This window comes from Hipposideros armiger, unplaced genomic scaffold (genome assembly GCF_001890085.2).
Source record: "Hipposideros armiger isolate ML-2016 unplaced genomic scaffold, ASM189008v1 scaffold_382, whole genome shotgun sequence".
Lineage (NCBI taxonomy): Eukaryota > Metazoa > Chordata > Mammalia > Chiroptera > Hipposideridae > Hipposideros > Hipposideros armiger.
In genome coordinates this window covers 580919-603405 of record NW_017731732.1, presented here as the reverse complement: position 1 = coordinate 603405, position 22487 = coordinate 580919, and the positions used below count along the sequence as shown (strand labels likewise).

At 48.5% G+C, this 22487-nt stretch overlaps 1 long non-coding RNA gene across 5 annotated transcripts in view; it reads left to right on the top strand.

The window, feature by feature from the left end:
* Window positions 1-22487, top strand: part of LOC109393523 (uncharacterized) — a 102995-nt gene that overhangs the window by 61475 nt on the left and 19033 nt on the right. For 2 of the 5 annotated variants that reach the window (XR_002126276.1, XR_002126274.1), the window contains exon 1: window positions 14430-14568. The exons of 2 other annotated variants lie outside the window; for them this stretch is intronic. This is a non-coding gene — a long non-coding RNA (uncharacterized LOC109393523). Of the gene's footprint in view, window positions 1-14429; window positions 14569-17216; window positions 17470-22487 lie in introns of those variants that run through there. One more of the 5 variants, XR_002126278.1, reaches the window with a different exon arrangement.

The following is a 22487-nucleotide window of genomic DNA, read 5'->3' as shown; positions in this document are numbered from 1 at the left end:
GGGTGGCATCTTTATCTGATCTGCCTATGCTCCTGATTGTATCTTATCTCGGCTTGTAAAGCTTGTAAAGCCCCTTCCTGTTCTCCAGGTACACCTCTCTCTCTCTCTCTCTCTCTCTCTCTCTCTCTCACACACACACACACACACACACACACACACACACACACACACACCTGCTCTGCAGAAAATGTGGCTCCAGGTCCTGGGCCTCTGCATTCTTTGGGAGGTTTAGCTATGGAAAGCCCGAGCTGACCATGCAGCAAACTGTAGCTCTGGAAACAGCCTCTCTCCCAAAGCAAACTAGGTGAGATGGCAGGTGAATCCCAAAGAATGGGGGTTTCATTCATTTCCCGACCTGGGTCTGTTCTAGCTGACAGGAGCAGAGTTTGCTGAGGCTGGTAAGGTTGAGAATGCATTTGTAAGGCTGTCAGTCAGAGATTCTTTAGAAATCCAGCTGCTTGTGGGTAATGTTGTCTTTTTCCTGTCCTTGATTCATTTCAAAGTATTTAAATTGGAAAGTTGCACACTTCAGTCTGCCAAAGTCCCTTTGTGGTTGTGGTGCTTGTGTCACTGCTCAGGCTGGTGGTTGGGTCTGGTTTCCACAAGGCCCGTCCTCCGTGATGACGAGGCTGACGGTGCTCCAGCCAGATGATGACATGGGAGTTTTTAAGGCTGAGGCTGCTTGGCTCGTGTTAGTGAGTGCACACAAGCGTGTGTTTCTACTTTGAAAGTTTTTGCAAAATTATGTAAAAACTTGTGTGGAAGTTGTGGCATGCACACAAACGTGCCCCACTACTAGACGGGCTGGTTGGAAAGTGCTCCTTCCATTAGTAAGTAACTGTCCCCACAATCTGTCATCACATGCCCATCACATGTGGTACTCTGTCAGCTGTCCTCTGTTAGGGAAGGGCTCCCCAGGGTACAATTTGAGGGGGCTGTTAACATTGTGTTTCTTGTATTTATTTCAAACAGGGAAATTCTAGTGTTTACTTGGGGGGAAAACGTGGTGCCGACTTTAAATTGGCCGCAGCCCATGGGCTTAAATGACAAAACAAGCAAACACACAAGTCCTCAGAAGTTGAAGAGCCTTTAAAGGAAAAGCTGTGACATTGCAGTGTTCACTCTAGGCGGGACTTTCAGATCCTCTAAGAGTAACATGCTGGGGAGGCGTTTAGATCCCCTCAGCGCCCGTGTAAGTAAAAGGACGTTTAGTTTTATTTATGCCAGACTTTGTGACTTTGGCATAAAACACAGTCTCTGATTCCTTCTCTCCTAAATTCAAGGAGAAAGGTATCTTTCCATCAAATTAAGGCAGCAGTCTAATATTTATTGAAAATAATAGCTTCACTCCCACTCGAAGGCCGTGAAATACAGACTCAGAGCCAGCAAGCAACTTGCCCACAGCGACCCATCAGGAAGTGGCAAGGCCCGTGCTCCACGTGGGTTTGTTTAGTGAAGTCGTTATAAACGTGAACTTAGTTTTCGAAACAACCCTCTGGTTGGCATTATTGTCCCCAGTGTGTCCCAATTCTCCTGGCCCACTGCAGGTGGATATCCCAGCTGTGCTCAGCTCGCCTTCCCCTGAGCTCACTCAGGAGCCTCCAGACCCCCTGTCCAGGTGCAGGGTGAGTGCTCTCCATGCAACACTGCGAGGTAAACTCCTTCTGGAAAGGGTCCCCTTCTGAGCGGCTGATGCCCTCGCTCCACTCTGTGAAACCCAAAGGCAGCATCTGCCTGGTTGGCACGGAAGGGGATGACTCTCCCCATTTCTGGTTTCATCTCAAAAAGGAGGTGTGACCGACAACTTGGGAGTTGGGAAGCCTCACTTTTCTGAAATCACCAGCAATCAAGTCCAAGAAGTGTCACCACAAGGCCCCTGACAGCAAATCCTCAGCATGGGACCTGGGGGCTTTCCTGGGAATTCTCTGAATCCCTGTGGGGTGGCACAGTGGCCAGGCATCACGGATTCAACATCAAGGCCTGTGTAGGTGGCACTCCATAAACCATCCGGGCAGATAATCACCACCGGACTCACAGGTGGCTTTTTCCAGCCCTCCTTCGATCGAGCTCCGAAAGATGAAGGTCAAACGCAGGATCTGCTCTGCACACTCACCCCAAACCAGGAACCCTGCGTTTGGGAAAGAGGGAGGGGAAGTCCTTCTGGTCCTGAACGTTCCCATCTTTATGGAGTAAGGCCCATAAATGTACTGCAGAGGGACAGGCTGCCTGTACTCCAATTACCTTTTGCTATAATGTTAGCTTGACGTTTTAACCCCCAAACCTAAACAACACTGAGGTCTGCCCCACTCAGTGGTGGTGCACTCCCCACGCCTCCCTTCCTTCCCTGATGGTTGGTAACCACCTCAGCAAATTTCCCCACTAACTATACAAGGTGGCTAAGTACAATAAAAACTGAAGGAGGTGGCAGATAAACACGAGTCTCTGCAGGTCAGTCTCGCCGTGGACAGCAGGGCTGCTCAGCTTTGCCCAGAAGCCAAATGTCCCGTCATGCGTTCCAGCGTCAAAGTCATGCATACCTTGCCATTGGCCCAGGGGTCATTCTTGATTTGGGGCTACACTTACAGGGCCACCTGCTTGCTGGCCGGCAGTCATGTGCTTTATCTATGGTCCTGGGTGAGCAAGGCCCACACTGGGTCTTTGTGAATGGGCTGGAGGTCACACGCAGGTGACCAAAATTAACACCTAACAGCCATCCAGCAAGGAAAGGGGCTTTGTCTGCCCACGTACTGCCTGCCCCTCACATAACTGGGCCCTTGAATGACTTCTGAGTATAAGCCACAGTGGCTGAGCTTGCCCTGTGCTGGGCACCTGTAACCGGAAACGCTGAGTCCTCCGTGAGGGGCAGAGGTTGCTGTCCAGTGATGCCGCTGGAGTCTGAGCCCTGCTCTGGCTCACAATCCAATATTATTAAGCAGTGAGACTTCTCTCCCACCCCATGCCCATTCCTACTCGCGTTCACTTCATTCACACACACGTACGTGCACACACTCGCACCCTTTCTCACACTCGAACCTTGTGGGGGCCACTAATATCAACCACCCACCACACACAATCTGCATTAGTCCAAATCACCGGCATTCAGAATCGAATTGTCCATGATATTGAGGCTTGATAGAGTCAGTGAGCTCTGATTTTCTTTTAAACCAGGGTTCGGCAAGCTCTTCTTATAAAGGGCCAGACAGTGACTATTTTAGGCTTTGCAGGTCACATGGCCTCTGTCTCCATTATTCCAGTCTGTCTACCACTGTGGTTCAGAAGCAGCCACAGGCGATCTGGAAGGGAATGAGAGTGGCTGTGTTCCAATAAACTTTATTTACAAAGACAGGCAGAGGGCCAGATTTGGCCCATAGGTCAGTTTGAGACCCCACAGTTTTAAACCCAAGCCATCATTACAAGTGTTATCAATACCCTAAGGTTTTAGACACTGGGTCTGTCTAACTCATCAGAGGCAAGACTGGGAGGCAGGGCCCTCCACGTTAGGCCAGCAGGCCTCAACACGTGATCCAAAGGGGGGGTAGCTACAGGCATTTTGCCAGAAAAGAGTTCTCTGGACTAGTAAGTTTGGGGAAACATGGGTTAGATTAGATGGTTGGACTGCTTGCTTTCCTGCAGGACTTCTCAGGGCCTTTAATGTGCTGATGAATACTGTCAATCTCTTGGAAGGGCAAGTACTGCAAGTCTCCCAGGCTTGCCAGACCATGGTGTGAAGACTGTCTACACAGTATTCTTTGGGAAGACTGCTCTAGGTCCTTAAGTTTGTCATCCTGTCTGATTTTCTACCTCTTTTCCAACAGTTCCCACTGGAGGCTACCCACCTCAGTTGCTCCCACCCATGCATTGGCCCACTTCGTCCTCAGAGCCTCACTGTGGTCAGGTGGTGGACGTTGAGGGCCCTCTCACAACCCCGTGTGAATGTGCTCTGCCTGGAAGGCATGGCAGAGACAGGGTTGGGATGGAGGCTGGTCCATCTCTTCTTTTGCTTCTACAGCCTGCTGCTTGAAAGCCTGGTATTCGGGGCCTTCTAGAATGTCCCCAAACCTCACAGTCCCCTTGGGCTCCTGCTTTGAGAGGCTGGATAGACAATTCCCTCCCATAAAAGCATGGGCCCAGGGCTTCATGAAGCCAGAGGCAGGAGCAGCTGGGGACGTAGGGACTCTGGCGGGAGCACAGGTGTGGGGCATTTATGCTGGGAGGCCAGCACCTCCTGAAACCTTTGTGAAAAGGCAGGACCTGGAGACACAGAGTTGCTGCAGTTGTGGAAAAGCCATTGCTGCGGGTGGTTTTGTGCACGACTCTGGACTCTGAGGAACCTTGATCTGCCACCAGCGAGATGTGGATGCTGGTGCTGGCCAGCCGGGGCTGGGGCGTGGGTAGTGGAGAAGGACATGAGAGCTTCACAAAGTAGGCTCAGGTATGGTTGGAGGAAGAGTCTGGAGGCCATTCAGACCTTTCTGGGTCTTTCTGAGGTGAGAGACATGGGTCAGTGTTTGAGGTTTGACTGGCAGGACACCCGTCTCTAAGCATATGCTTCAGCCCCCAGCACTGAGCCCACTCACAACAATTAAGTAGCAAGTAAGGGAAAGCCTGTGAAGACCTCCAGCAAGCAGGGCAGCGGCCCCTGCCTGGGAGTGGAGGTAATGGGGTGATGGACTTGGGGGACCCTCCGCCTGCCAGGCAGCGACCAGGGGTTTTTGGGGCTGATTTATCATGTTGTAATATTTTACAGGGATGCTGTGCATTCTTTCTGTCATTGAAAGTTACTTTTCAAAAAAAGACAGAGGGTGACAGGGCATAAGGAAAAAAGACATGAGGCCTCTGTGTGCAGACTCAGTACCATTTCACCAAGATGGGTGAGTCCCGTGAAGATATTGTCAGATGTGTTGAGCTGTCGTCATCACCCTGTTTTGTTCTTTTTTCTTTTCTTTTCATTTTTGTGGCCCTCTGCATTTCCTAGTTGTGATTACTAACAAAACTCCTAAACCAAACCCAAACAACAATGACAAAGCACGCACAGAGGCTCAGTCACCCCGGCACAAGGCTGACCCCCTGGCAAGTGCTGGTTTTGATAGGCTGTGCTAGTGTTTCAGAATGCACCCGCTTCCTATCCTCTCATTTCCCCATTCCTACTGAGAATTAACTCCTCCTACTAGTCCAGGGACCCAAAGACCCCGAGGGGGGCCCACACAGGGCATTGGGTGGTGCTTTGCTGCAGAACCCCCTGCCTGCCCCCTGCTCCCCTCACCCTAGGATGAAGGATCAAGGCTCCCCGACCCCACACAGGTTCCCCGTCTCTAGGCCAGGCTTTACTGAAGTCTTTTGAGGTGTCTCCCTCACCAAGGAACCTTGGTCTTTGCGATGAGGCCCTTTCAGGGCACTGTGACCCCTCAGGGGACACTGCCCCATCAGTGGGGCCCTTGCATTTTTTGCCTGGAAAACACAGTCTCATTTCCTTCTGGGATGTGACAGATCGGTTCTAATCCTTCCAGCTCCACAGTCTCACCTCTCCAGCCCCAACTTGCCCACAAGCCCAGAGAAGCATCCAGGCCTTTGCTTGTCAGACAGGGAGGGTGCCCGTTGCCTCCTCTCCCACAGTGAGCCAGGAGAGAGAGCCAGACAAGCGTAAATTCACATCCCAGGCCTGAACCCGACTGGCTGTGTGACCCAAAGCAATTCGCCTGACCTCTCTGAGACTCAGTGTCCCCACAGGTAAACCGAGAACAGCAGACCCTGCCCTGCGGGGTGCTGTAAGGCAAAGGGAAGTCGAGCAGAGGCTGGCGCCCAGGGAGGGGCCTTCTGGGAGAGGCTGCTGCCGGCCATCCCGGGAGGCTGTGCAGATCAGAGGGAGGCGCAGCAAGCCACTTGAAAGGGACCTTGACTCATTCTGTGGTGAAGAGTGTGCACTCAGGAAGCGCTTCACAAGCCCTGGGCTCCCGCCTCCCCTCGCCCCCGGACCCTGCCCGTGAGGACCCTGGGTCCAGTGGCTGTCTCTCTGGTGTCAGCAGTGTGGACAGCCAGACACAGGCACGTGGCTGTGACCCCATGAGGGCCGACGGGCGTGAGGGGCCATGGGCTCCTGCACAGACTGCCTGGCCACCTGGGTTCCAACCCTCAGGCTGGGGTCTCAGCCTCGGAGCCTCCTTTCCTCGTCTATAACTGACACTCCTGCGTGTCAGGCCCACGCTGGACACTTGACAGGCTCTGTGTCATTTAATCCTCACAAGCCACTCCACAGGAAAACCCTAAACTTCTCACCACTTGAGGATGGGGAAATTAAGGCACTCAGAGGCTGTGAAATGCAGGGGCCCGGGGAGCTGTGTTCATAGCCTGCCTTCTAACCGTTGGCACTTGAGCTGGCACACAGCAGGGCACTGGTCTCTAAAGAAATGTGGTGATGTCATGAGTGTGGAAGGGAAAGAGAGATGTGCCACCAGCCTCAGCCACTGAGTGTGGAGGAATCTTGGGGCTCCCCGTAGGGTGCCCCCGACCCCCTATACCAGCTGTTGTGGGAGCTGACCTGGCTGTATCCACTGTAGCCCTCAGAGCCTCAGACAGAGCCCTTTCAGGGCTACAGCATGGTGTGCAGAGTCCTGGAGGAGAACTGTGGGGTGACCTGGTAGGAGGCAGGTGCCAATGGGGAGCAGAGACAGTGGGGTGGGAGTGGCCAGGGGGAAGAGGCTATTCTGGCCATTAGCCCCTGCCTGTCCCCCACTTCTGTCTGTGGCCATGAACTTGTCCTGTGAGAGTTCTCAGGGGAAAGGGAGCGAAGTGGCGTAGGAAGTCAGTGAGTGCTCATGACAGTGGCACAGGACTACTGAGCTGACTGCAGGTCCTGAGAAAGCAGACCCTCTTGTCCCCAGCCTCACAGCCCCGGGAGGGACCGAGGACTCTGGGAGCTGAGCCGGGCCCTTGCTGGGAAGTTAGACCTGTCCCAGGTCCTCACTCAGTAGCTCATCCTCAGCCCAAGGCTCTTGCCCAGCCGGGCTAGGGGAGCCTGGCCAGTGGGTCCGGTATGCCCTTGGAGCCCAGTGCTGGCTGCAGGGCCTGGCCTGTGTGGCCTCTGAGGCAGGACAGTAACCCACTCCCTGGGCCCCGAGGCCCATGTGTGGAGGAGGAAGCTGCCATTCTGACGGCCCCAAAACATCTGTTCCCCATTTGTCATTGTCAAGCTCTCATGTCTTTTGGGACTGCATTTGAAGGACAGTTTTACTGTTGTCACCAAAACAGCAAAAGGAAGCAAACAATGCAGGCTCCTTGATTTCAGGACTTTTTCTGTGTCAGTGGAAAGCCATTTCAGTAAATAGGAGCTGTGACCAAATCACCCTCCCCCACAGTGAGTCGCTGATGTGTCCCCTCCCCCTCTTCACATGCATTGTGCTGAGAAGCTTGAGACCCATACATTAGGCTGAGGCTGAAACAAAACCAGTGGCAGGAAACGTTTCGTTGTCGCCAGCTTGTCTGTGCATCTGTATGTCCTGGTCCCCTGTCCGGAGAGTAGCCCACTTGGGCTAATGGAGGACCACAGCCTATCACCGGCTTCGCTGAGCCCTGGAGGACCCTCCGGTGCAGGGAGGGGTCTGGGTGGGGAGACTAGCAGGAGGCAGGCCTGGGGTCCCCAGATGCGACCAGTCCACCCCTGGTCCCCCTCACCTTCCTTAAATTGTTCCAGTTTCCTGTGGCTGCAGTAACATCATTGGTGGCTCAAAACAACACAACTGTGTCCCCTGACAGTTCTGGAGGCCAGACCCTGAAATCGATTTCACAGGCTAAAGTCAAGGTGCCCTTCTCTTTGGTGGGAAACCTCGACTCCCTTGGCTGCTCCAGCTCCCAGAGCCGCCTGGGTCCCTCAAAGATGCTTGGAGATGTCTGGTGATGAAGGTGCCACGAAACCTTGTCAGGACAGCTGCAGTGTCTCTAGGGCCACCAGCATCGTACCATCTTTGCAGCACCCAGTTTCTCTGGAGCCGTGCTCCCTTCTATCGTGTGACATCTGGGGAAGGGATGGACCCAGGTGCCACACACGAGCTGGAGGCGCCAGCTCTTTCTCTCCCTGTTGGTGCAGCCAGGGGTGGACACGCCACTGAGCTCTGTCATCGGGTTGCTAGTGCCTGAGACTTGGGGATTATGTTGTGACCTCAACCACGTAACTCCTGCTTCCTGCCTATTTGCCACGGCCCCCCAGGCACTCCTTGGGACCTGCCCATCCCCAAACCCACTGACCCAGTCTTCCCACAATTGGGGGACCGGCTGTTCTCTTTGCACAAGGCCCTCAGTGATGGGGTTTACAGATGCAGGATCTGTTCCTTGTACACAAGGCCTGTGATACAAGGGCTGTCTGCTGTGTTAAATAAACAGAGGACTTGGGCATTCATCTCAGTGCCATCTTACGAAATGGCTACTGCGTCTTGGTCACCAGTCTTGGCAATGAAGGTGTGTCTGGGGTGCCCGCGGGGAGGGGTGGCGATGGCAGTTGAAGTTGGTGTCACCGATGTCTGCCCCAGGTTCTCTATTGTATAGCAACAGGCTATTCCAGGACATAAGATGGCATCATTACTGCCAGAGCCCTGGAGGGGTTCAGGACACACTACCCCAATATAAGGCAACTGGGCACACTGAATATTTTAACCTGAAGGGGTTTAAGAAGACAGTGGAAGCAGGAAGGTTACCCTGATCTTAGCCCTTGCCCCTCTTCCCTGAAACAGGTCATAAACCCTTAGGCGAGAGGTGCCCTTGCTACACCTAGAGGAAAGGGGGACCCTCATCTCCAACACAAAGGGAGTTAAGAAAACTCCTCCACACAGGCCTCCCAGCTTTCCCCGGGTCACTGCACTTCCCTCGCTCTCCATACCTGTCACTGTCCTCCTCGGCTGGGCAATGTCTCCCAAACCCAGCATCAGGAGCTCAGTTTAACTTTCAGACCGAGCCAAGAACCCCAAGACAGTCGAGGAGAAACTTCCTCTTATGCCGTCTTGTATTTGCTCATGAACTGGAAACATGTACAGCTGTTTGCAGGATATTTAGGTCACAAAACGGGCAGTGGCTTTGTAGTGGCGGGCCGGGGCCTCTGGCAATGTTGGCTAGGTTTTGTTTGTTTAATCTCTGAGGCACCGTATTGCTGTATGAATGAATGAGTGAGTGACCGACTAACTGAATGAGTGAGTAACTGAATGAATGAATGCATGGATGCTGCAGTGCAAACCATCTTCTTGCTGGTGGACTCTTATATCCCTCCAGAGTTGCGGTCACGGCTCAGAGATGAGGCCTTCTGACTACAACCTGTTGTCCCCTGCTCCCCAGCGCTTCAGTCTGTGCCCCTGGGACTCACGTGCCCCGGGAACATCAGAACTCAAGCCCCCAAATCGGGCTCCTTCTTGAGGGCATGAGGGCCAGGAACAGTGAAGTGAGTGTTGCTGCCACGGGAGTTTTAAGCACTTTGGAATTACATAGCTCTGAATTAAACAACCCCCACAAATAAAAGTGTTCTTTGTCATCAGAACAGACTGCTGTGTAAATTGACAGGCACCTCACAGGTGTTCAAAAAAGTGTTTTAAACTCTGGCCTCTTGGGTGTTGATGGGCTGGAGGCACCAAGCACTGCGGAGGCAGACAGGCTGTAGCTGAAATCCAAGCGGGCACTGGGTAGAGTGGGCTTACAGCAAAGATCCCACAGCCAGGAGAACAGGCCAAGGTGGGCAGGTGGTGGCGTCACGTAGCCTGTCTTACAGGTTCTAGAATGGGAGGCAGCGGCCCTGCCGGGAGGGAGAGCCCCTGACCTACAACTCTTGACCTATTGGCAAAGGGGCCAAAGCATAGTTTGCGTGGAACACAGAGATGTCCTGAGACGTGGAACTTTCAGAGCTAAAACTGGGACAGTCCCAGGCCAGCTGAGGTGATTGGTCACTCAAGTTCCAACCTGTCTCTAGAATTTTCTGGCAATGTAAGAACCTCAGAGACCCTGGGGCCACTGAGATGGTCTTGTGATCCACTGGTCACGTGTGGGGGTGGGAGCACAGAGGATGGAGGGAAGGACCACTGCTCCTTGCATTCTGAAGTCCAGGGTGAACCCTTAAACATCTTTAGGATTTCATGAGAGCATTAAGATTTTATTTTGATAGTAAAGTTTAATATTTGACAAAATATTAGGCATGTTTCTCAGAGTTGGCACCCTCCCCATGTGGAAAATATTCTTTGTTTGGGGTGAAGCTGCACTGAGCTCATTCAACGTCCAAGAGCAGCTCACTGATGCTGCTGTAGGACCTGTTGTGATTGGGTACCCCTTTGGGCACAGGAACCCTGAAATCTGGACCTGGAGTACCTCAGGCCTCAGGCCACAGTTCCCTCCTTCCTCTCTCAGGCTGCTTCCCTCATGGCCAGTCCCTCATACTTAGACTTCTAGAAATACACGAATAGCTCACCTGCATGTCAGAAATGCCAAAAATATAGTTTTCAGCCTTTTTCTTTATATCCTAGCCTATCTTGTGCTTGAGGCCCTTCCGGTGGGCATTAATGGAACATTTCATTTTACTCCTGAAGATTTCTCAGTTTCTACTGTTTTAAAACTTAAACTCAGTGAGGTCTAAGCTTCTGATGCTGCCCAAGGTTTCTCTGCCCCATTGTTCCAAGATGCAGTCCAGGTGCCAGAAGTGGACCTGTGTGCTCTGTGGCCTTCAGAGAGGAGAGTCTAGCCTGGCAGTCAGAGGGGAGGGCCTGGCCTCACAAGGAAGCAGAATTCCTCACTCTTGATCTTCAGGTGTTGGCCTCTGACTTCACTATGTTCCTCCTCCTTGTCTAGGGTTACTCTTACCTGTCTCACCACGGGCATGGTGCTGTGACTTGTGTCGATCCTCAGATTGGCTGAGAAGTAATGAATTGTATGATTATACCATAATTGATGGCCATTTGAACTATTTCCAATTTTTAAGTATTATGAACAAAGCTGTTAAGAACACATGTACAAGCCATTTTGTGGATGAATGTTTTTTTCTCTTGGGAAAATCCCTAGAAGAAACACTGCTAGGTCATACTGTAAGTCTGTATTTAATTTGCAGGTCCTTGCCAAACCGCTTTCCAAAGGGTTGTATGTTCCCACCAGCCACATACGACAGTTCCCATTTCTTCACATCGTCACCGACTTTCGGTGTGGCCGGTCATTATAATTGTAGGCATCCTAGTGCCTGAGACATGGTATCTCGTTGTGGCTTTAATTTGCATTTCCCTAATTACTAATTATGTTGAGCATCTTTGCATGTGCTTATTGGTCATTTGTAAAGTGTCTGTTCTAGTTTTTTACCTGTTTCTGATATTGGGTTGCATATCTTTTATCATGGATTTGTAGGGATCCTTTATATATTCTGGATGCAAGTCCTTTGTCAGATAAATATATTGAGAATATTTAGTCCCAGTCTGTGGCTTGTCTCTTTTTCCTTTTCATTTTCTTTTCTTTTAGGTAATTTAATAAAGACCAATTTATCATTAAAATTTTTTTTTTATGATTAGTGCTTTTTGTGTCCTAACAGATCTTTGCTTGCCCCAAGATTGCAAGATCTTCCACGTTTTCTTCCAGAGTTTTAAAAGGCTTTTACTTCTAACTCTGTAATTTATAAGCATAAAAGTGTATTACTTAACTTTTATTTGAAGATTTTCTAGAAATTTTGTTGTTAATTTCTAATACCTATGTGGTCAGGGAGTACACTCTGTATTATATTGCATAGACAACAGGCAAAAACAATTGGCAATTATCTTTTAAAGAAATTACAGGACAAAAAGAGTAGTCCTTTATTTTACCCACATGTTTACCATTTCTGGTATCTTCTTTCCATGTGAAGACCCAAGGTGTTATTTCTCTTCGGTCTGAATAACTTCCTTTCACATTTCCTGAGGAAGAATTATCTCAGCTTCATTTAACTGAAAATGTCACCATTACCTTTATTTCTTAAAAGGATATATTTTACCGGGTGTAGAATGTCAGCATTTATCACTTCGCCATCATATCACTCCATGATCTCTGGCCTCATTCTCTCTGATAAAAAGTCAGGTATGTATTATGCCATTAGTCCCTTGTATACGTGTCACTTGTTTTCTCTGGCTGCTCAAGATTTTTCTTTTTACCTTTATTTCAGCAGTTTAACTATAATGTGTGTGTGTGTGTGTGTGTGTGTGTGTGTGTGTGTGTGTGTGTGTGTATCTTCCTTGGAGCTTACTGAGATTCCTGGGTGTATAAATTAATGGTTTTCATCAAGTTTTGAATATTTTCAGCCATATTCTTTCAAATATTTTTCTGTCCATTCTCACTTCTCCTACTGAAATTCCAATTACACATACATTAGACTATTTGACATTATACCAAGTGTCACTGAAACTCTTTCATTTTTAAGTCTTTTCTGCTCTGTGTTCTTAAGATTAGATAATTTATGTTTCCCTGTCTTCTAGTTCACTGACCATTTCTTCTGTTGCCGCCAGCCTGATATCAGGCCTATCCACTGAATTTTTGTTTCTGAGTCTTATCAGTTCTAGAACTTCTATTTGGTTCTTAAAAAAAAAAAATTGTTTCTGTTGCTCCGCTGAGATTTCCCCATCTGTTCACTCATTATGGAAATATTTTCCTTTAAGTCACTGAACATATTTATAATTACTACTATGAAGTACTTGTCTGCTAATTGAAACATCTGAGTTACCTTGGGGTCTGTTTCTATTAAATGATTTTTTTTTCTTAAGTATGGGTCACATTTTTCTGTTTCTTTGCATGTCTAGTAATTTTTTTTTTATTGCATACTTGATTTTGTGGGCAGTAGGCTTAAAGATCCTGTTGTCTTCCTTTGACAACAACAGGCAGTTCATTATGATGTATCACTTTGAAGTTATAGGAGCTTGGTTTTATACTCTTTAGGACAAGTCTGTTTAGATTTTTCCTGAGTCTGAGGAAAAATCTTTAATCCTGAGATATAGTCTGCTCCTATGTATGACACCCCCTCCCAACCCTGCCAGGATGCCCAAGTGGTTAACAAATCTCTCTTGGAAAAACTGACAGGATTTAGACTCCAAAGTCTGTCTCCCATGAAATGGGCAGCTGCTGAAATCTCGGCTCAGCCTTCTACGCATTTAGCTCTTTTTAGGATGTATCCCCCCAACTTCCAGCCACCTGACAGCCCTGAATTCTGTCCTCTGACACCTCAAACAATAAGATTTCAACTTTCTGCATGGCAGACTGAGGAGAACCCTCAAAAGAAAAAACGTATAAGCACAGATCTCACCCATGTGGTTGGTTCCTCCTTTCAAAGGTCAAATTCCCTCCAGTTCCTGCCTGCTTCTAGTAGCTCTCCAATCCTTTCAAAGAGTTGGTTTTTAAAGTATTTGTTCTGAGTTTATAATTGTTCTCTATAGGGTTTGGGCCAGTAGGAGCTACTCCACCATCATCAAAATGAAAATTTCTTCTAGACCCAAGCTTTTTAAAACCTATTTGCAAAACTGGCATCCACAAAGATTGTACCAAATCTCATTCTCACTGGATGTAGATGAGAGTCCTCTGTAGCCTGCCCCCTTGGCACCAGAGTTTAAGATAAATGCCATGAAACACCAGAGCCTGGAGGCCACCAATGGCAGTAATTAAAGGACCCTGGGTCCCAAATGGATTCATGAAGGTAGTATAGGGTTCAAGGGCAATTTCTATAAGTTAGAAACATAATTTCCAAATATAAGCTATACAGTCACCCATAACTAAAACGTTAAGTGCCATTGCTCTTGGTTGGAATTATATCATATTTTTCATGGAGATATTGTTTTCTTTTTCCTTGCTGGTCAGGACTACTGCTTGATCATTAAGTATGATTTTGGCCAATGAAAACTGGCAAAATGTATTATTATTGCTAAGTGAAGTGTAGCTTTTAGGGCCTAGGAACTTTGGGGACAAAGCTAATCAGGGGAATTGTTGGTGAGCCTGGGCATGTTGAGCAGTGATGGACGCTTCTTGCTGATGAACTGAGACTTTATCGCTGCCTTTGTCTTTGTAGCTTTGTCACTATAGCTTTAGCCCCTTTCTTTATCGAGGCCCAAAGAGATGAAAGAGGTTGCTGGTCACCCAGACTTACTCCCACTGTGGGAACAAAGATCAGAACCCAAGATCCAACTGTTCTGAGCACAGTGTCACGTGTGAACTGTGAGGAAGTAACTCTGCTATACACCACAGTTCAGAGAGAAAGACAGGACAGGGTCAACCTAGAGAAGAGTGTGTTCAAGTATCACCCTGGAGCAGTGGTTCTCAACCTTCCTAACGCCACGACCCCTTAATACAGTTCCTCTTGTTGTGGTGACCCCCAACCATAAAATTATTTTCGGTGCTACGCTATAACTGTAATTTTACTACAGTTATGAATCATAATGTAAATATCTTTTTGTTTTCCGATGGTCTTAGGCGACCCCTGTGAAAGGGTTGTTTGACCCCCAAAGGGGTCGCGACCCACAGGTTGAGAACTGCTGCCCTGGAAGAATGTTGGTGACTGGAGGACAGTCATGCCTGTTGGAGTGCCTGTGATTCCCGTTGTACTCATTTTCCCAGGTAAGAAAGAGCTAACTGGCAGTTAGAGAATGGCCTCTAACTGAGCACAGGCCCATCACATCTCGCCAGGTTCTCCTTAATTTGTCTACAACGTTCATTTCTTATGTTTGGGGGCTGGGTTTGGACCCGTGTGTGGGAGTTCATGTCGACCCGTGTACCTGATTTCCAAATGCTCCCTGCCTTTTGTGATCATAGGAGATGACTGGAGTTGGGTCAACATGCAGACTGCTTTCCTTATATAACTTTCCCAATCTCCAGGCAAATGTTAATATTCCTTAGTATTTATATTCTGTAACAAAATGGGTTTATTTGACCACGTTTTTTTTTCCCCAAAAAAAGTCAGGGCCTCCATTTGAGGAAGCGATCATGAACCCATGGGAACTTTATGGCTTCAAAAAGCCTTCCATCAACCTTTCATTACGTCTACCTGGATGCTTGGAGCGGACATAGCATCATTACTGCACGTGTATGAGTGTATGAGTCACCATGCTCGTCCTCTCCGAAGATTGACAGCTAAGCAGGGTCAGGTGAGGCCAGGACACCCCTGCCCGAGCCCTGTAGGGAGCTCGTCTCCAGGAACCCAGGACTCAGTTCAGACTTGCTCAGACCCATCTCAGAGGCCAGTGGTTGGGATGACCAGGCCCTTCAGGAGGCAAGTTGCCACACAGGAAGGAGAGGCCAGCCTGCCACTAGGTGGTGGAGAGGTCCCCAGCCCCCAGGTCGGCCATTGGCTTTCACCCCCTCCTCAGGAGCAAAAGCTTTTCCACCTGTGTTTCCATCCAGCCAGGCCAGCACTGTAGCTAAGAGGGAAAACCGAGGGCCCCACACCCCGACGGTGCAGCTAGGACTAGTATTCCAGAAGACACCGGGAATGGTGCAGGATGCAATGAGGGGACAGCCCTGCAGAGATTGGCTACAGAAGAAGGCAGCAGAGGAGGCTTCCCAGAGGAGGGGGTTTGCACTGGGGACAGGGTGGGGTGGCTCAGCCATCTTTGATTAAAAGTCCAGTATACCCAGCAGAGAGCACACAGGACCAGGTTCCCCTCTAGTTGTGCAATGCTAACCCTGAGGAAGGGGTCTCTTCCTGTTCCAGGCCTTCGGGGCAAAAGTGAATGTTTCCACTGGGCCGTTAGTTCCCATCGCTCCGTCTGCCCCTTCACATTCTCCTGAGGCTTGAACTGAGAGAAACTCGTGTTTGCCTCTGCTTTGTCCTTGTCACCATTTGTGACAGTTAAAGGGATTCTCTGTGTGGTGAGAATGAGACCATGGGACCCCTATGGCTTCAGACATGTCTATTTGGATCTGTGGATTGTATTTTCTCTACTTTTCATTTGAGCTGTTCAAACAAAATGATTTGGAATCTGAATGCTCTGCACACATATTGTAGATATGATGTGTGGACTCTAAAGCCACACGGTCCACTTTAATCCTAGCTCCAACATCCTGGCGGTGTGACTGTGAAAAAGTTACTTAGCCTCCCTGGGCTTCAATTTCCTCATCTGTAAAATAAGATAATGACAGCACCCATCTCACAGTGTTGTCATTAGGATGAAATTAGCTATTATATATGAAGCACTATATAAGTGTGAGCCGTCGTTGTTTTTATAAATATTATTTTGCTTCCTTTAATTTTGTTCGTTGCACATTTCTAAAAGCGATCCCAATTCTTTATTATGAAGGTGAGAGGAAGCTTCGAGGCACCCCCTGCCTGCAGTCCTGGCCGCACACTCCCCGCTCCCCTGCTTTTCTTGTTGGTGCCAAAGACACACGCTTCTCATCCTTGTGCCTAAGGAGGGTGTTGGGTACAGAGCAGTTAGTTGTATTTACTAGACTGTGGTTTGGGTCCCTGTATTATCTTTTAAGTTACAAAATATCCGCATAATTTTTTCATCATTATTGTTAACAACAGTATCCTTTTGTCATAATTAATTTTTTTTGAAAATTAATATATACACATTGTAAGAAACTTCAAGTACAAAAAGCCGCCTGTGTCTTCTTGTCTAAAATCTGATGTCCTTCCCCTGAGGTAATCCCTGTTACCAGTTTCCAGTCTGGTTCTGGAAGAACGTGCGTGTTTAGCGCCTTGTCTGACTTTCCCACCAACACCAAGCTGCAGCTGTGCGATGAGTGTGGGTGCAAGGGCCAGTGTGGGGATGGCCTCTGGGCTGACCAGCCTTCTCCCACCACCGAGACCCCCTGCACAGACCTGCAGGTCACAGAGGCTGCACACCCGACTCCCAGGTCAGGAAACTGCACAGGACTATCCTGTCTCCAGAGCTCTGTGGCTCTAACATGGGCAGGGCCCTCCTGCTTTTGATGTTACTGCGAGTGGCTTCCTACAGCTGCAGCTGCAACGTCTCCCAACGTCTGTGCCCCTGTCCAGCCAGTGCGCGTGCATACAGCCTCACACTGAGCAAGGCAGCCCCGAGTGCCTGGCCCCGGTTTCAGAGACCAATGTCCGGCTGGCCCAGTGCACCGCTCCTCAGGCAGTCAGCTTGGTGTGAACTGGGCACAGTTCCCGCGAGGTGTGTTTTTCTTTCTTTGGTAACTCATAAAATCCCCTGCCTGTGCTGGTCGCTTGGTCTTTCATCTTCCGCCTCTCTTGGCACTGTCCTTATGTCTTTTTAATTATGCCTCTTCTTTTATAGAAGTTTCCTATTGAATTTTTATGACAACAGAGAGACATGGACAGACTCCAACAAAAATGAAATCTTTATGGAAAAGTCATTTCTCTCCTGGAGCCTCAGTGGATGGAGATACAGAGAGACCAGTGGGGAGCGGGGGCGTCCTACTCTGCTTGGCTGAAGACCAACGGGCTGAGTGGCAGCTGCTGAGCTGGTTTTTATGGCAGCGTTGTGACCGCTGGGGGAGTGGGGGCAGTCTGAGACCTGGAAAAGGAAAGTGAGTTTTTACCAGTACAATCCCCCTGCCTTGGTGGTGACCTAGGAGCCCCCCCCCCCGACCTAACCCCAAGTGGTCCTGCTGTGACTGCACAGGCTTGGGGATGATACACTTGGTCACCCCTTACCCAGCACTTCCCATCCTGGCCCCCAGCCTGGCCTGAGAAGGCTTTGTCCTCGTGCTTAACACCTTATGACGGTCTGTGGTCACTGGATCTTGGCACGCGTCCCTGGGGCACGTTCACAGAGTGTGCACTAGAATGAGCCGGCTCTCCTGGGGTTGGGGTCAGGGCTGCCCCTGCAGGGATGAGACTTGAGCCAAGATGGGAAGGAGCAATCCTTCATCTACAAATAGGTACCAGGAACCCCTCACACTATGTGCTGGACCAGACCTGGGCACCAGCAATACAGCAATGTCAAAGTCACAGTCCCTTGTCCCATAGAGCTGACGTTATTGAAGGAGGAAATAGGCAGAAGTGAGGTAAACACATAAATGTGTGTGATGATTTCAGATTGTGGTGAGCACCATGGGACAAACAGAGACAAAGAGAGGGCTGCCAAGGGGTGAAGGAGGGCCTCTGCTTTAGATGGATGGAAAGGCAGAGCCAGCGTCTCCAGAGAGGGGAGGGCATTCCAGGCACATGGACCAGAAAGTGCAAAGGCCCTGAGGCAGCACGCAATCAGAGAGCTGCTGGGGAGGGGTGAGCCAGGGCAAGGAGAGAGGATGGGGCTGCATCAGCTCTGGGGCTCTGTTAGCCTTCATAATTAACACCTCTTGATTCAAGTGCAATGTGAGCCCCTGAGGGATTTAGGGAGTGGAGGCTTGTCAGAACTCCTTTTCATTCTAAAGACACCATTTTGACTGCTGGGTGGACTTGCATCAAAACCAAGATGCCAGGTGTGGGAGCCCTGGGACGGCAGCATAATACTCCTGGTCTCAGGTTGTGGGCTCTAGAACTCATCCCTTGAGCTGCAAGGCCTCGTCCAGAACATGGCCCCAGCCCCAGTTTTGAGGACAGTTGAGAAGTGATAGTCTCAACAAGGACAGAGTGTTGTCTTACATGTGAACTTGGTCAAGGATGGAGTCTCCCAAGTGAGGGTGCCAACCACCTACACAGCTGAAGGGACAGTCAGAAACATCTCACAAGGAAGGCCATGAACGTATTTTAGCACCTATTATGTGGCAGTCTGTATTCCATGTGTTAGGTCTTATAACTGCCACCACTGCACTGAAAAACCCTGTTAAATATAAGACCTGAGACCAGAGAGGTTAAGTAACTTGCCCAAGGTCACACAGCTACTAAGAGGCAGGTGGGTGTTAACTCAAGTCTGCCTGACTCTGGTGCCCTTGCTTTTGTCACTCCCCACCATGGCATTGGACAACACCCAAGTGCTCAGGGGTCAGCTGTCACCCTCCCATAAAAGCTGCCATGGTTCCTTAGAGAGGCTGGAAATGGCTGGTTGAGGCTGGGGCACCCTTGGGGCTTCTCTCAAACCTTCGGCCATCAGCCCATCAGCACAAGGCCTGCCTGGGGCCTGCACGCTTTCAAAAAAACCTGCTTGACACAAAAAATTAGCCCTAATTGTAAGAAAAAAGCTGCAAAACCACAACCAGTGATTTAGATTAACTGAGAATAAGAACAATAAAAGTCTGTCTTGCCTTCATTTCTTCCTCTGCACACACACTGCTTCACGCAGACCCAACGTCCTGACCTATATCACTTTCCTTCTGCCTGGAAATTTCCTCACACATTTCTAGGACGGGGTTCTGGGCAAGGAATTCCTTTCATTTTTGTTTGTCGGAGAGAATCTTCAATTTAATTTTCAATTAAATTTTTTATTCTGAAATAATTGTAAATTCACCTATGTTGTAAGAAGTAAATCAGAGAAATTCTGTGTGCTCTTTACTCAATTTCCCCCCAAAATAACATCTAATAGTAACAGGCCCAGAATATTGACACTACTATATTTTAAATTATATTCACTGGTGTGCATGTGTGTGTGTGTGTATGTGTGCGTGCGTGCATGTGTCTGTGTATGTCTGTGTGTTTGTGTGCCTGTGTCTATGCGTGTGTATGTGTGCATGCACATATGTGTATGTGTGTATCTGTGTGTGGGGGTGCATATGTGTGTGCATACGTATGCATGTGCATTTAGTTCCATGCTATTTTACCCCATGTGTAGGTTTGTGTATCCATCATCACAGTCAAGGTATGTTTTATTTCCATCACCACAAGGATCTCTCATGTTGCCCGTTTATAACCACACCTCCCTCCCTCCCACTCTCCATCCCCTTCCTTAACTCCTGGCAACAAATAGTCTGTTCTGTTTTTCTAATTTTATCATTTCCAGAATTTTATATAAATGGGGTCTGGTATATATGGCTTTTTTGCTCAGTCTAATTCTCTGAGATCCATCGTGTTCGGGGGATATCAACACTCATATCCCTCTTGATTGCTGAGTGGTGTCCCACGGTGTAGACGTATCACGGTTTGTTGGTGTGACCATTCATCACTGAAGGACATCTGGGCTGTGTCCAGCTTTTGGCGGTGAAACCAGAGAGAAAGTGGTCCAAGAGAGGTTGGAGAAGGAACTCTCCCTCTTACCCCCCACCTCCCCAGAAAAAGAGACAGGGAAAGAGAGAAAGAGAGAACCTGTGTTAATCGTGTAAGGCAAAATTCAAAAATGCCCCCGAGACTCCCTGCCTGAATCCAGGCCCTGTGATACGCGTATGCGTACCCCCCACGCCCATGGATATATTACCTGACGTGGCCAAAGGAAGTTGCTAGATTTAATCGAGGTTATTAGTTGACCTTAACATAGGGAGATGGTCCCAGATTATCTGGGTGGGACCAAGAGGCAAAAGTGGGGGTCAGAAAAATGGAAGCACAAGAGGGATTTGATGCACCGTTACTGTCTTTGAAGACGGGCCCACAGCCAAGAGAATGTGGGGAGCCTCTGGGAGCTGAGAATGAGCCCAGCTGCTGGCCAGCAAGGAGACGGGACCTCAGTCCTACAATCACAGGGAATTGCATTCTGCCACCAGCTTTAATGAGTCTGTAAGTGGATCCTTCCCCATGCCCATGCTAGGTGATAGCTTGATTTTGCCCAGCAGGACCTCTGACCTTCAGAGCTGTGAGATAATAAATGGGTGTTGTTCTGAGCTGCTAAAATTGTGATAAATTGGTAAGCAGCATTAGAAAATGAACACAGTAATAAACCACAAGCATTTTCCATGCCAGTGGACTGATCTGGCATTTTTTAGTGGCTGCGGAGTATTCTATTATGTGGATGCCTACTTTGTCGAGTGGTCCTTTAGTGGTGAACACTAAATCATTACTGGGCCTAACACACTCAGTTGCAGGTGGGGATCCCACCCCCAAGTTCTCATATATCTTACTCACTGGGCAAAGTGTTCTAAGAAATACCCCACCCCCATCGTGGACCACAGCCAGTGCAGACTAGACTCATTATTTCCACTGTGTGCTGGAGCTTGCGGACACCATGCCTAGACTAAAAACAGCAAGTCTACCATGCCCTCACCCACCTTAGTAGGTAAACTGCTTATTTTTATTTATTTATTTATTTATTTATTTATTTATTTATTTATTTATTTATTTATTTTTAAAATTAGTTTCAGGTATATAACACAGTGCAATAGTTATACTTTTTACTCCTGAAAGTGACAAGCACCTCCCCCAATCCGCTGCTCCACTCCCTTTCCCCCTCCCCCCATAGTAGGCACACTTTTTAAAAGCAGGCCCTCCAAACTCCCACTTACAGCCAAATGGATTAGCAGAGCCTAAATTTATCTTTCCACATGAACAAACAAAATTTGGCAAAAATATATGAATCTACAAAAAGCTGGCTACTAGGACCATTCATCAAGCTTAGAAAGAATGCAAGATATAAGATCAATATAAGAAAATCACTTGCATTTCTATGTGCTAGTAATGAACAATCAGAAACTGAAATAAGAATAAAAATAGCATTTACAGTAACCAAAAAAACCCCAAAAAAACAAACTTAGAAATAAACCTGACAAAGGATGTGGAAAGCCTATATACTGAAAACGGTAAAATGTGGCTGAGAGGAATTACATAAAACCTAAATAAATGGAAAGTTATGCCATATTCTGGGTCTGAAGACTCCATATTATTAAGATGGTGATATTCCCAAAGTTAACACACAGACTCAACACGATCTCAGTAAAAAACCCCAAAGCCCTTTGTTTTATAAAAATTGATAATCTGGTCCTAAAATTCAAATGAAAACACAGCAGGCCTAGGATAATCAAAAGGGCTTGAGAAGGAAGAACAAATCTGGAGAACAGACATTACTTGATTTCAGATCTTATTATAAAGTTACAAGAATAAAACAGTATTGTATTGGCATGCAGATGGACAAAGAGATCAAGAAAACAAAATACATGTATTTCTGAAATAGACCTGTAAATATATGGGTAACTGACTTTTAACAAAGGCGCAGAAACAGCTCCATACAGAGAGAAGGCTCTCAACGGTGGGGCTGGGACAGTTGACTGTCCACCTGCACAGAAAATTGAACTTTGGTAAATCCCTCACACCCCATACAAGAATTAACTCAAAACGAACCATAGGCCTAATTTTAACTCCTGTCATGATGTAAGTTCTACAAGAAGGTGTAGGAGAAATTCCGAGGCAGAAGGAAGGTCAGAGAAACTCAAATGCAGCGACACCCATCGCCACACAGGGCGTGACATGGCCTCCCCAGCACACAGATGTCCTGCTCTCTGCATGGAGGTGTGCCTGAGCAAGCTGGCAAACCCCAAAGGAGAAGTCACACCCTCTGGGGAGACTGTCTGCAGAGACAGGACCATCTGTGCCCCTCACCTGTCCTTCTGAACCATGGCTGCCCCCCTCCCCCCCACACACATGCCCACAGCGCCTGGGAGGTTGGACAGAGCACTCCTGCTAAGTTGGGTGAATGTCGTCGGTGTTCCAAGGGCTGGAACTTAAAAAAAGCTGAGGCCTGTTAGAG